The 14541-nt window shown below is 42.2% G+C and overlaps 1 protein-coding gene across 8 annotated transcripts in view; it reads right to left on the bottom strand.

Moving 5' to 3' along the window:
- The window catches only part of SGMS1 (sphingomyelin synthase 1), a 304020-nt gene that overhangs the window by 264035 nt on the left and 25444 nt on the right, over positions 1–14541 (bottom strand). For all 8 annotated transcript variants that reach the window (XM_059899840.1, XM_059899841.1, XM_059899838.1 and 5 more), the window contains exon 2: positions 5710–5804. The gene's annotated coding sequence lies outside the window, so the exon portion shown is untranslated. The remainder of the gene's footprint in view (positions 1–5709; positions 5805–14541) is intronic.

The raw sequence follows: 14541 nt of genomic DNA, 5'->3' as shown, positions 1-14541 counted from the left end.
GCCTCCCAACCACAAAAATCTTGGTTTCCTCTAACGCTCAGAATTACTGGCTCTGATTAAACAATCAGCAAACATCTCCTGAGTGAGTGCCAACCCTGGATACGGCTTACTGTCCCAAGCCTGTGCCCACCAGGGTAGAAAAATTCTGTGCCAATGTCCTCCCACTGATGTCCCCTAAATATCCCTGGGGGCACTCGGTACCTGGGAAGCTAAAGATCGGCTTGCAAATAGAATATGTAAGTAACGCTGCCCTGGCTTGTACATGTAGGTACATCCAAACAACAGGCCTACTTTGTAGGAGTTTTTCCCTCTCTGCTTCTTTGATTGATTATTAATCCAAATGCTCCACAGTCATTACATAAAGGCAACTGTGGGGACAGGGAAGAAGTCAGGAGACCTGACTGGTGTTGGTGCCCCCTTTACAGGCCATGTGACTCTGGACTTCCACAAGCTCAACTGTCACTCTGCTGGCAGGGCTGTCTCAAAGATAACAACAATAACAAGGGACAGAGGGACCAGCATGTATCAGGTACTGTTCTAAGTGCCCTACAAATACCCATTAATTTAATCCTTCCCAGAACCTTATAAGGTAAATACCTTTACCCCCATTGCACAGTGAGGAAACTAGGGCACAGAGAAGTTAAGTATTTGCCAAAATCTTATGCGGCTAATAACTGAGCCCACACAGTCTGGCCCCGGGAATCCATGTTCTTAATCACTTCTTTATCCTGCCTCCCTGATGCTTCTTTCAAGTCAAACAAGTGAATACACCTGAAAATGCTTTGCAAACCATAAAAAGATACATTTATTATTATTATTATTATTAGTTTGCCTCCCAGCATCCACCGACCCCCCCTAATTTCTGTACTTCTGGTGGGAACCATTCCCCACTGTCATCAATCAATGCTTCATCTTCAGCTGAAGAGGTGCTCACCTCAGACACTAGGTGCGAAGCATATGACCTGGGCAATCCAGTCAGGATGGGCCCATGTCCCTGGTCACAGTGACTGGTCCAGCGCTAGGCACCAGGCCAAGACTGTCATCTGTGCAGTGCCTTGGATGATCACTGCAATGACGTCAACCTGAAGCTGCTGGAGGTCTCACCTGTAGCCCAAGAACATGCAGCCAAGAATGATGCTCATAACATTGTTTGGATCCCCAATCTGGCCCTTCCTGAAGTCAGATCCATCTCTAGACTTTCAACCACCTGAACCAATAAATCTTTTTATTTAAGATAGTTTGAATTGGGTTTTCTGTTACTTGCAACCAAGAGAATCATCCTGATCTCTTTCTAAAACACGTTTCGTTCTATCAAGCTATATTCAGCTGTACTTCAGTCCCTTCCCTCTCCGAAAATAAAACTTGAGAGACTGAGAAAGTAAATGTTAATTAGCTAGCCTTGACAAATTAAACACTCCTGGAGCTGGAGTTCTTGACAGAAGAACTCCATATTATGTAGAATAGAAGATCCAGTTTTTTTAATGCCACAGATCAAGTGTTCTGGCCTATCATCAAATTTGTTTCATAAAACTTTATTTTTAACCAAAGCAGTTAAGCCTGCAGTTTTCAGCTTTGCAAGGAAAACAACTGTGATATTTACTTCCTCTCAGTCTTCTCATTTTTCAGTTACCCCTAAATCCAAACCAGTACCAAAAATTACTAAAATGAAGAATAAGATTGAGTTTTTAAAAACATTTTAAACACAAGAAGCAGAAAGTTGTGTGTGGGTGTATATATCATTTCTTCCTCAGAAAGAAGAGGAACTAAACCTTAACCTTATGTATTAATTTTGGCAACAGAAGAAATCAGTACGAGTTTGAACCACATTCACTGAACTATTCATTGCACCAGCTAACATTCCTTCCCTATAGTTCCTTCAGACAAATTCTCATAATTAGATTTCAGAGGAAAGCACCATTGGTCACCCAGACCACAGCCTCAGAAGGTGCAAGTAGCATGCCACTTGACGTCAGACGGCTCCTAAGGCAGTGTATAAACACTGTCAAGACTTCATGCGTTTTCACATCTTCAAATTATTACACACAGCTAAATAACTACGGTGACAGGCCAGTCATAGCCCACGTGTCCACCCGTAAAGCATATATAAAAATGTTAATTGAGTGAAGATGATGTTAAAAACCAGTTTCACACTCCTTGGAGAAAATTAAAAAATATTTCTCTATTTTCTATGTTCATCACATTGCACTCTATAGCCTCCTATTAAGAAGAAACAAACTTTAATGACCTCGAGTAAGCAGGTAGATAAGCATACCAACAAAGATAAATTTGTTTAACTACATTCCAAACTTTATTACCTTGTGTGCTGTTCTTTCTGTTGAGGCTTATTTTTTCCTATTTTCATGGCCTAAGACTGAAGGTCTGCTTGGCTTGCTTTGGTAAGCTCTTCAAAGATCACAGCCCTATCCAGACAGGCTGCTTTCAAACAATCTTTGTTACCACATGTAAACAATCAGGACCTCTAAACACATAATTATTTATACGATATCATACAACATACTTTTTTATAACTGAATTAACCATTAGATTACACAGAATAAGTGTTCATCAAATTTACAAAATTAACAAAAATAGCCGACATACTAGTTTAAATTTGAGGATTTCGTAAATCTATTTCCATATTACACTTTTGTTCTGATTCACAGAAAGCACAACCCTACAATGGATCTTCAAGTTCATAGGGGTCTCTGTAAAGCCCACAAGGGCAAGAACCATATCTGACTATCACCATTTTACGCCTGACATACAATAGGCACTCTGTTAATACCTGTTGGATAAATAAATGAATAAATAAAGGCATTAACACTAAAAGTAATGGGCTCACACTATTTCATGACTACAGAGATTATTATTACTTTGTCCTTGCTTTGATGAAGTAAAGCAAGAGTTGACAAACTTTTATGCAAAGGGCCAGATGGTAAATATTCTAGCCATTGTGGCCCATATGGTCACTGTTGCAAATGCTCCACTCAATCTCTTTCCCAACTATTCAACTCCGCTGTCGTAGCACAAAAGCGGTCATAGACAATACATACACAAATGAGCACGACAGTGTTCAAATAAAACTTCATTTACAAAAACAGAATTTGGCCATAAAAACACCCAAATCCCATGGGAACCACTTTCTTATAATGAACACTCTATTCCCTAAAGGTTGGACATTGGTGGACTTGCTAAATTCAGCCAGACATGTTTTGTTTTGTTGGGTCAAAAATTGGGCAGGGCATATATACTCATTCCCCACAGCTCCATCACTCCTTACTGAGCAACCCCGTGCCCTACTAATTTCCGTCATGTTACAAGCCTGGCCCACGCAAGCCTTTGAGTTTACATCCTGAACTTTACAGTACAACTGGTTTCCAGTGATGTGGCCCATACCCGTACCTGTGAATCTGTAACCACAACACAGGCTCCTCAAGAGCAAGCCCATGACTTGCAACTCTTCACCCTTCATCTAACACCTAATATCAACACCCAATGAACTTTAAATATTTATTGACTGCCTACTGTTTGATATAGTTACTGTCTCCTTGGAGGGGGTGTAGAAAGAGTTACAATGACGGACAAAAGGATGGAGAAAACGTGCCAGCTGAGAACAAAGAGAAAAGGGACATGGTGAGTCACAGGAAAAGCAACAGGAATCATTACAGGACTGAAAAACCAATCTCTTCCAACTGTGTCTCAACCTTCTATCGGCTGCCGGGATTCCTCCATCGTATCACAGCAGAAGCTGGGCAGAGGTTGGACAACTCGGGACACTTCAACGGTAACCACAATGAGGATAAAACCTTGGTTAATCCTCATTTCTGCCACAGGGTGCTCTGAGTGGATGAACCCAAAAAAATCACCTACATCTAACAGAAGGAATAAACTGCTGGACTCTCACACAACGGTATGCTCTACAGCAATGAAAATGATCAATCTACAACTACATGCAACAATATGGAGGAATCTTTCTAATACATTGTTGAATGAGGAAAGTCAGACACAGAAGAGTACGATCTGCATTACACACACACACACACACACACACACACACACACACACACACACAGAAAGACAGGCAAACTAATTTATGCTCCTAGAAGTCAAGAGAGTAATTCCCCACCGAGTGGGTAATGTCCAGAATCTAGCTGTGGGAAAAATGTTCTGTTTCTTGATCTGGGTTCTGGTTACATTAGTGAGCTCAGTTTGGAAACTGCATTGAGCTATACACTTACAATATGCGTATTTTCTGTATATATATTCTATTTCAATAGAACGTTTAAAAAAAAAAAACACTCCCCCATTTCTAAGTGGTCCAGGACTAGAGAGCCAATTGAAGGCCGCACACAGAGCCCCATATGCCTTCCCTTCCGCCATCCTTCAGAGCCTCTTGCCTCATGTGGAGCCCCAGGCAAGCCTCCTCATCTTTTCTAAGCATAACCAGACAGAGGCCAAGCAGTGAGAAAGCAAACTAGATCATTTTGAGATATCTGTAATTCCAGTCCCAGCGTCTTCGGAAAGTTAGTGTCTTTCAGAAACTTTACTGCTGTCACTAACTTTTTGTTCTAAATCAGAAATGAAAATATTAAGACGACTCCGCTGCCCTAAATGGCTCACTTAAACAGACTTCTTTTAAAATAACGCTCTAAGTGGGTAAATCTAGTTCATAAACATGAATGAAGAAATGCTTCAACACTCAGGGCCTCCAGAAGAAGATACTGTAAACAAAATGTAACTGAGATTAGAATGTAGAACAGCAAGAGCAACCCTGCAAGCACCCCAGAGCTGTAATGACCGACTGTGTAAATGGCCCTCATGGGTAATACTTACAACTACAATCAGAGCTGAACACACATCTTTAAGACTTTATGTAAAGATTCAACTCAGGTAGTCAAATTATGGGGCTGGGAATCATTCTGATTCTCTCTAATGTTGATCTTAATATACTAACCTCAACTGGACATTACCACTCATATTCTTTTCCCATCCTCCTTGTAAGTTCAGGCTAAAAAAATCAATTAAGACCTTTGATCACATTAGATCACAGAGACTGGTCTACTTGTGAATGCTGGTCAGGAAGGAGGGAAGAGGAGTCATCAGATCCTCTGACCTAACAATAAACATCAGCTACAGCGGGCCAGATGGGCAGATTACCAGGAACAGAGAAAGCACAGTAATCCTCTCTTATACAGGGCACACGCGTAGTGCAAATTCCAATCCTTTATATCCAGATGTTTTTCATATGAAACAAATTCACTATATAGGTCTGTCCATTAAGCAAGTCACTGTTTAAATATTTTTTAAATCTGATCGTATTTATATCAGCCAGGAAGGGAACATAAATTCAAAATTACATCTTTTAATAGGAAATTGTAACTGTGTTTAATTAAATGATTCTGTCATGGAGTTTATGAATGTTCTAAAATGTCTCTCAGGGGAGAATATTCTTATTTTTAGGAACTGCATCCCCAAGAATTGAGGATAAAATGTCATGATCTCTTCAACTTACTTTCACATGTTTCAGCAGAAAACAGTAGAAACCTACTACACACACACACACACACACACACACACACACACACACAGGTATACACAATGTGGCAAAATGCTAACAATTGTTAAATGTAAACCCACTGTACATTTTTTAACTCTTCAGTATGTTTGAACATTTTTATAATAAAAAGACGCACAGAAATCTTTACTCACCTTTCAAGTGGATGGCCGTCTTCTTTTTCCTAATCAAAAACGAATGGCTAAATATGCCCAGAGGCACATTTACGGATGTTCATGCTGCCCTCGCCCTGCAAGAATAAGCAAAACAACACGTTACCACCAAAGGTTTTTATTAAGTTAATGCCATTTCAGTTGAGACAGTGTTCTTAATATATGTCAAGGCTGTAGGTTAAAATTCTGTTGAAACTGTTTTTTAAGCAAGGAGAAAAGTGAAAAGAGAAAAGAATAATCCCATCACATATCGAATGTGGGGAACAACCACTGGCCTGACCCACTGGAGGAACTTCTGGAACAAAGGAATTCCTAAGTAAGTTTCTTTTAATTCACATAAATTTCAGGGCAGTGATGTAGCCTAAGCTTCCACTTGAACAAAAACTGGGGATTCAAGGACCTGAGCTTGACTCTGACTTTGGATTCTGAGACTACACTTAGAAGGCACTCATGTACCCTCGCAGAACCACATCAGACGTGCTGCTCTTCCTGGAATCCTTTCAGGCAAAGGTATTCAGACCGGATCTACTACTACACTCGACTATAATATGTGCTCTAGGGCACAGTGGCCCGGGGGCCTGATGCCTCCACCACACCTCATCTCTTGGCATTACCTATTGCATCTGATCCTCGCCACAGCCCTGTGAGGCAAGCGGTGTTTACTGATTCCATTTTCCAGAGGAGGCAGCTAAGTGTCAGAGATGATACAGGACATTCAACTAGAAAACATCAGACATGAAACTGCTACTTAGGTCTTCTGACCTCAAGCTCAGGGCTTATCTCACTAGGAAAGGAGAAAGCACAGTATTTATATCAGCTAGGAAGGGAACATAAATTCACAGGCCGTCCCCACACTCCCTACCCCATAACATGAAAGCCAACCTGAAAACCAACCTCAAAGCCAAACAGCCAGACAACACAGCCACATGTCATTGTGGGGAAGAGGCGGGGAGGGGGAGAGGGGCATGCACACGCTGCAGTTTACTCCCTGAGAGTATATATTAATAATCATTCTTAATAGTACCAATAATACTATAATTATGATTACCAATTACTATAATGACTATTAGTCATTATACTTCCCTTTGAAACACAATGACCCTTAATGTATTTTTGACATTTTATATATATTTCATTTTTCACCCTTCTTTCTCAAGAAAGCACGCTATTGGCCAAAGAAAGTAAAACAAGGCTCACATGGCACCCCAGGTAATTTTTATCGCTGCCACACAAAAAGGCAATTACCACTCGCTGTTGAAGATTTTCCATTCATTTTTATAAAAGGCAAAATACAATAGAATATAATGGCACAGACACTGACTGCTCTGCCAATAAAGTTGGAAGCAGCATCAAAACTACCCTCCATGATGGCCTGAAGTGGCCCTTCATCTGCTGATCCCCAAAATTCTGCACGCAATGCACAAAGGTTTAGAGGTCTTGATGTCTACCACGTGAAGGTGCTGGTGTACAAAAGTCTGAGGAAAGCTAGTCAGGGACCCCTGCACCTGGCTTTTAGTCCTGTCTCCTCCGCTCGTTAGCTCGATTAAAAATTGAGAAAACCTCTGGACTTCCCTGGTAGTGCAGTGGTTAAGAATCCGCCTGCCAATGCAGGGGACACGGGTTCAAGCCCTGGTCCTGGAAGATCCCACATGCCGCGGAGCAACTAAGCCCGTGCGCCACAACTACTGAAGCCTGTGCACCTAGAGCCCGTGCTCCGTAAACAAGAGAAGTCACTGCAATGAGAAGCTCGCGCACCGCAACGAAGAGCAGCCCCCGCTCGCCACAGCTAGAGAAAGCCCGCACGCAGCAACGAAGACCCAACACAGCCAAAAATAAATAAATTATTTTTTAAAAGTATTAAAAATTGAGAAAACCTCTCCAGGCAGCTACCTCTCCTGTGGGTTGGAACACCTGTTCACAAGGATGTTGCAACTCACAAAAAAGATAGGATATGACTCAATGCCTCACCGACGAGAGCACTTGGACCCCAGGAATACTGACCAAGAAGTTACGCCAACAGCAACACAAAACCAAGGGAAAAAACATGATGTATCTTTGGAAACATCAACTTTACTCATGGATTTTGGTGAGGGAAAGATAAGCAAGTGAATCAGTAATATTAAAGCTGTTAATATTGAAACAGATATGCATTATGGAGTTGAATGCAATCATTGTATGAATTTTTTTTTAATATTTATTTATTTATTTTGGCTGCGCCGGGTCTTAGTTGCAGCACTCAGGATCTTCACCGCCGCGTGCGGGATCTTTTAGTTGAGGCATGCGAACTCTTAGTTGCGGCACGCGGGATCTAGTTCCCCGACCAGGGATCAAACCTGGGCCTCCTGCACTGGGAGTGTGGAGTCTTACCGCCCTGGACCACCAGGGAAGCACCCATTGCATGAATTTTAAAGCCAAAACTCCTGTCCTTACTTGCCTAGTTCATTTCCAGCCACACCCTTTCATGTGGGGGAAGGGAGTGAGGGATGGGATCTCCTTTTTCATTAAAGATGGTCTTGGGACAATGTGTGAAGCTGGTAGGGGTTTAATATCACAGTGCGTCCAGGAAGCTCCCAATGGCCCCTGCTTTGGAGAATTTGCTTCAAACTCAGGAGTCCCAGATTTTTGCCAGATCTAGGTACAGGTGGGATGAAGTCTAGATACATACAATCCCATCTCTATACCACACGTCCTGGCGTGAGTGTTACTGAAGTTCCTCTCTACACTGCCCTTCCACCCGCTCCCTGCCCCTTGGACATCCCCGTCAGGCAGGCTCACGCCACTTAGTTACTCAAATTAAACCACTGACTTTTCTTCAAACCCATACTGATTGGTAACACATTCAGCATCTCCAGTAATCTTCATTTAAATGGATGCCTGCATCATTCCTAAAGAAAAATAAGCTGACCAATTTAGTCTGTCTCTAAATTAAACTTTCTATTGTGAAATATATTTAAAAGTGCCGGGACTTCCCTGGTGGTCCAGTGGCTAAGACTCTGCACTCCCAATGCAGGAGGCCCGGGTTCGATCCTTGGTCGGGGAACTAGATCCCACATGCATGCCGCAACTAAGAGTTCGCATGCCGTAACTAAGAAGCCCGCATGCCACAACAAAGGTCCTGCGTGCCGCAAATAAGACCCAGTGCAGCCAAAATAAATAAATAAATATATTTTTTTTTAAAAAGTGCCTACCATGGTAGCCAGCCTCCCGGATGGCCCCCAATGACCCCTGCCTCTTGGCACTCAGGCTCTTGTGAAGTACCCCCAACACACACACACACACACTGAATAGGGCTGGCATGCGTGGCTAATATGCTATCGGGGAAAGGATGGGGTGTGACTTCAAAGGCCAGGTCAAAAGAGCAGCTTCCCTCTCACTGCCTTGGCAGGGAAACCTGCTGAACCCGCTGCCACGTCATGGTCATGAGGACACTCCAGCCGCCCTAGAGGGAGACCCATGTGGTGAGGACCGAGGCCTCCTGCAACAGCCAGGTGAGTAAGCCTGCTGAGAAGCAGATCCTCCAGGCCAGGCAAGCCTTCAGACGATGGCTGCTTCCACTGACACCCCGACTGCAGCCCCATGTGACCCTCCCCCGGTTAGAACCATCCAGCAAAGCTGCTCCTGGTTTCCTGACCCACACAGACATTGTGCGAGATGATGAAGGTTTATCACTTTTAAGCTACTGAACTTTGAGGTAACTTGTTATGCAGTGATAATTAATATAATAACGTATGTCAGCTTAAAGAATAATAAAATGAATCCCATGTATGTTAATACCCAGTTGGTGGTGCTGGGTTCTGTTTTTCTTTTGTTTAAAAAAAAAAAAAAAAAAAAAGGCCTGTGTACCTCTTCCTGTGCCTCAACCCCTCCATTCTCCCCCCGAGAGATAACCACAAGCCTGAATCTTGAGTCAATCCTTTCCTCCTCTGTATGGTTTTACCACATCTGTATTCTCAATATGTTGTTGCGTTCTGCCTGGCTTTAAGCCTAATACAAAGGAAACCAGGACTGTATGTATTCCAGACTCGCCTCTTAAGATTTTGATTTTGAGTTCATCCCTGTTGACTCATGTGACTGTAGCTGATTTTTCACCACCATATAGTTCTCACTATGTGAACATACCCACAATTTATTGCTCTGTTCTACTGTTGAGTATCATCTGGGGATTTTTCAGTTTTTGCTATTATGAATAATGCTTCATTTATATTCTAGTGCTCGTTCCCTGGTGCACACAGCAAATTTCTCCAGGGCGTATACCTAGGAGAAGAGAGCTGGGCTTGGGACCACATAAGTTCAACTCTTCTCAGTAATGCCAGATCGTTTTCCAAAGTGGTTACGTACAATTGACTCTTCAGCCGCTTTTCCAGTCTCTCTCCAAATAAGAGGCATGCTTGTTTTGCTAATTACCAGCAAAGCTTTCAACCAACAAAAGGGAAAGCTTTTCCTATTTGCAGCATCACCGCTGCAAATAAATAGTACTCCAAAGTAGTGACCCAGACAGCTGGAACATATTAGTCACAGGACCTCAGGACAGACTTCTGAATAAGGATGCAGACCCAGTCAGCACCGCGCTGCCCAAGGGTATCAGTCAAATTTGACTTCTAGACCTACATTCAATTCAGAGACTGCTGTCCTCCTGGTGGACTCACAGCTATGGTCCCCTCTTACTGCTGTCAACTTGAAAGGGAAAAAAGTTAATTCAAATGAGAGAAGAAAGTTACTATAAATTTCAAGGAAGCTCGTTATCATGTCACTGAAAGAAACAATGGCACTAGATGACCAAGATGACCAAAATGGGGTTATTTCAACTCAACCTCTTGGCAGTTCTTATTTGTCTCTTTACAATCATTTATCCCTGTGAGGTAGGAACTACTGCTACACCCATTTCACAGATGGTGGAAACTGAGGCATAGAAAGCAATTAAGTTGTGCAGTCACACAGCTGATAAGTGGTAGAACAAGGATTTGAAACCAGTTTACTCCAGAATCCACATTCTTAACCACTACTCTAGGCAGCTTTTTCAGTCCCCCAAGACCAGCCAGAAGGCCCTGCAATGGTGACTAAATGGTGGAGACACCACTTGAACATTTTCTCTGACTTAAAGTTCATGTTCTTTCTACAATGGGCCTTCTGGACAAAATAAAATTACCCGATCCCAGGGCTTGTGGTAGGCAAGTGTTGACCTTAGGTCTTGGAAACAGCCCCCATGAAAGAAACAGATGCCACAGTGGGAGAAGGTGTGCTGGCTTTCTTGGCACTCAGCAGGCAGCAGCTGTCATGCCTCCGCGACAGGCAGATTGAGGCAGAGTGGGTTCCAATAAGAGCAGCGGGCACAGTCAGAGAACCAGGGCTCAATGCCACCTCCTTACAGGGTCACACTGGATAAGTCAAATGGCCTCTCCACACGATGTTTTGTAAAATGGGGCTATCTTTTATTTCAAAGGGTTACTGTGAAGATTAAGGAGACTTAATACCTAACATGGACCTGGAACATGGTAAGTGTTGGATACATGCTTAACAATTGAAAACGTGCTCTAGCTACCGAAGAGGAAAAAGCAGGGAGCCAATTTTAACCATACCCTTGCTTCCACAAACAAAGCCTCTCATACTCCAACACGGATGATGACAATTTGTAAAAGGCCATCTTTGTACCATGATTTTTTTTTTTTTTTTACTAATATTATGATTTTCTCTTTCTGTCCCACCCTAAACAGAATAACCTTGCCAACTAGATCAACCCTTTATGGTATTAGTAAAAGTTAGACATTCTTACATAAACACTGAAGCTGGAATGGACCCAAAGTAAAACATTTGGCTCATTTAACTTTTCTGTTACTGACTTTAGAGAATCTTAAGCACTCGTTTCAAGTGCCAGCCCCTCTTCAAAGTATTTCCAGTTTCCTGGAAATCATCCCAAATTATCTGGCCAACAAAGAAAATAGCTTGATTAAATGACTAGTAAATGACAAATTTAAAACATTCCAGCAACACTACACACACCACTGCTCTGAGGGATAAGGTCCCTCCCTAGCACCCCTTTTGCCATACCTCAGGTTAGGTATTCAAAGTAAGAAATGTGAATCTAGGAACGCAGCCCCCAGGTTAGCTACCAGCAGTCTCCATGGTAACTGGTCCTCTGCCTTTAGAGGAGGGATGAAGGAGTAACTGCAGCACTGTAGGCCTGCTTTTCAAAATTTGTCCAATCCCATCTCCTTCTCGACCAACTGACGCCAATTCGTCAGTGAGCTACACAGAGCAACCAGAGGAACATATTTCTTAAAAACAAAAGGCTGAATCTTGTGTTGGTTCTAATATTTGATGCAGAGTGGAGGAGGAGACCTGCCAAGGGGTAACTTTCCAGAGGAAGGTAGCCAGCAAGGGGCAGAAACAGCCTCAGGACAGTATGAAGTGTTTGAAGAGAACAATAGAAGCAGCCACTGCCAATGTTTCCTCAGTATGTACCATGGCCAGACCTTCTACGTTCTTCTTTAAAACCTCTGCTCAATCACCCTGAGAGAAAATACTGTGATATAGATCCCTATTTAACAGATAAGAAAATTGACTCAGCGATTAAATGACTTACCCAAAGTCACAGAACTAGTCAATGGGTATAATAACTGGCTCATAGCATACAGTAGGTACTCAATAAATATCTGTTGAACATGGGGTCTTTATTCCTCCTCCATAAAAAGAGAAGACACCACTTATCTCACAGGGGTTTTGTTAAGAGTAAAATGAGACTATATAGTACATAAAGTTCCTAGCTCAGTGCCTTGACCTTGGAGCATACTGGGGTACCTGGGAAACTGTTGACACAGAAAGCTAGGCACAATAACCATATGGAATAGGGTTATGACAATGACCGTGGGTGAAGCAAACATCATAATGGACAGGAGATATACAGATATACCTAACAGGCAGAAGAACAGCAAATACGCACATGAAAAGATGTTCAACATCATTAATCATTAGAGAAATAAATGCAAATTAAAATCACAATGAGATACCATTACACATCTATCAAAATGGCTGAATTTTAAAAACTGGCAATATAAAATGCTGGCAAAAATGCAGAGCCACTAAGATTCTCACACAGTGCTGGTGTAATGAGTAAACAAACCGTGGTGGAATACTACTTAGTCATAAAAAGGGACAAACTATTGATACACACAACATGGATGAATCTCATATGCATTATGCTAAATGAAAGAAGTCAGTCTCAAAGGGATATAGTCCATATAATCCCACTTACATGATTTTCTGGAAAAGGCAAAACTATAGTGACAGAGAACAGATCGGTGTTGCCAGGAGTCAGGAGGAGGGGGAGAGTTTGACTACAAAAAAGGCAGCACCCGGCAATTTGAGGGGCGATAGATTATTCTATATGCTGTTTATATGCATGTGTTAAAACTCACAGAACTACATGCTCCAAAAAAGTGAATTTTACTGTTGGTAACTTTCTTTAATTATTAAAGAATAAAATTTTAAATCAGAGAAAGAATTGGTTGGTTTGTGGGGAAGGAGGGGACATGTGAAGGTCAAATAGCTCTGAAGTTCCTTGCTGAGGGAACAGTAATGGTACAGGAGACCGTAAAGAGTCGGTGAGTGAGGAGAAGTCCACGCAGAGGCTCTGAGATGTACAGACGGTCAAGAACCTTGGTTTCTAGCCTGATTTCGCCCAATGATGGCTGTGCGAAATTACACCAGTCACGTCTCCTCCCTGAGCTTTAATTTACTTAATTCTAACACGAGATAATGAAACAAATGATCTTTCCCACCACAAACACTGCAAAGTCAATTTGTTTTTAAGCTACTGAGTCTGGGAAGACAGCAGGACAAACAAGTAGAAATACCGAGATATGGAAAAACCGCTATGTACCCACACAAACGCCATCAGGGACCAAAATAAAGTGAAAACCACTGATGAGTGTGGATGGTAGAGTGATGGTGGGAGAAGTAGCCATTAGCAGGGAAGAGACAGGAGGAGACTGAGAATACCATTTCTTGTATAATAAAAGCCAAGAGAAGAGAGGTTTCATGCAGGCAGCGGGCAGAGGGGCTGGAATAACTCAGTGATCAAGAAGAATGAGGACTGATGAAACAACAAAACTAGACAGATTTGTCAGAGATCAACAGAGAGTAACCACCACGCCCCGCCACAAAAAAGTAACCGAAAGACTACCATCCAAGACTCGCTTGCTGTCTGAACATATCTTGGTTGTGTCCTAATTGTTTTGCCCTTGCATTTTCAATCTCACTCTGCCTTCATCTTTGCTCTCAGGAGCCCAGAATTTAATTTAAACGGGTAGGTGTGGTTTCCCTACAACAGCCCACTTCAGATGCTGCAATTTTCAAACTTTATAAATTCCTGGAAGCTAACAATGTGATTGTTGAATGCTAGCGAGCCATTTTCTTGTCCTGCATAAGTTTACGCAAAGACTGCAGAATTCCAGAACAGAAAAAAAAAATTCATTTTAAAGGATTTAATAGAATGTAAAGAGTACAACTTAAGAAGGACTAAGCTTTTATTGTTGTCACTTTATTAGCTCGTGAAGCAGGAAAATTGTTTGAAGTCAATACTATTCCCAAACTGACCAACTGAAATGTGGCAATTTCATCTCTGCCCAAAGCAGGCCCCAGAACACCACTTAAAGGGCCTCAGCTATTTCAGCCAAATGAACCCAGTGACACTACCACTCTGAGCACTTAACCAGAACCGAAGGAAGATCAGGGAAATTAACAGTTAAAAAGTATACCTGCAAGCAAAATTAATACACAGAAAACTTTTTACACCACCTCTTCTGCCCATCTTCCTTT

This window comes from Balaenoptera ricei, chromosome 16 (genome assembly GCF_028023285.1).
Source record: "Balaenoptera ricei isolate mBalRic1 chromosome 16, mBalRic1.hap2, whole genome shotgun sequence".
Classification (NCBI taxonomy): domain Eukaryota; kingdom Metazoa; phylum Chordata; class Mammalia; order Artiodactyla; family Balaenopteridae; genus Balaenoptera; species Balaenoptera ricei.
This window is presented reverse-complemented; position numbering and strand designations above follow the sequence as displayed.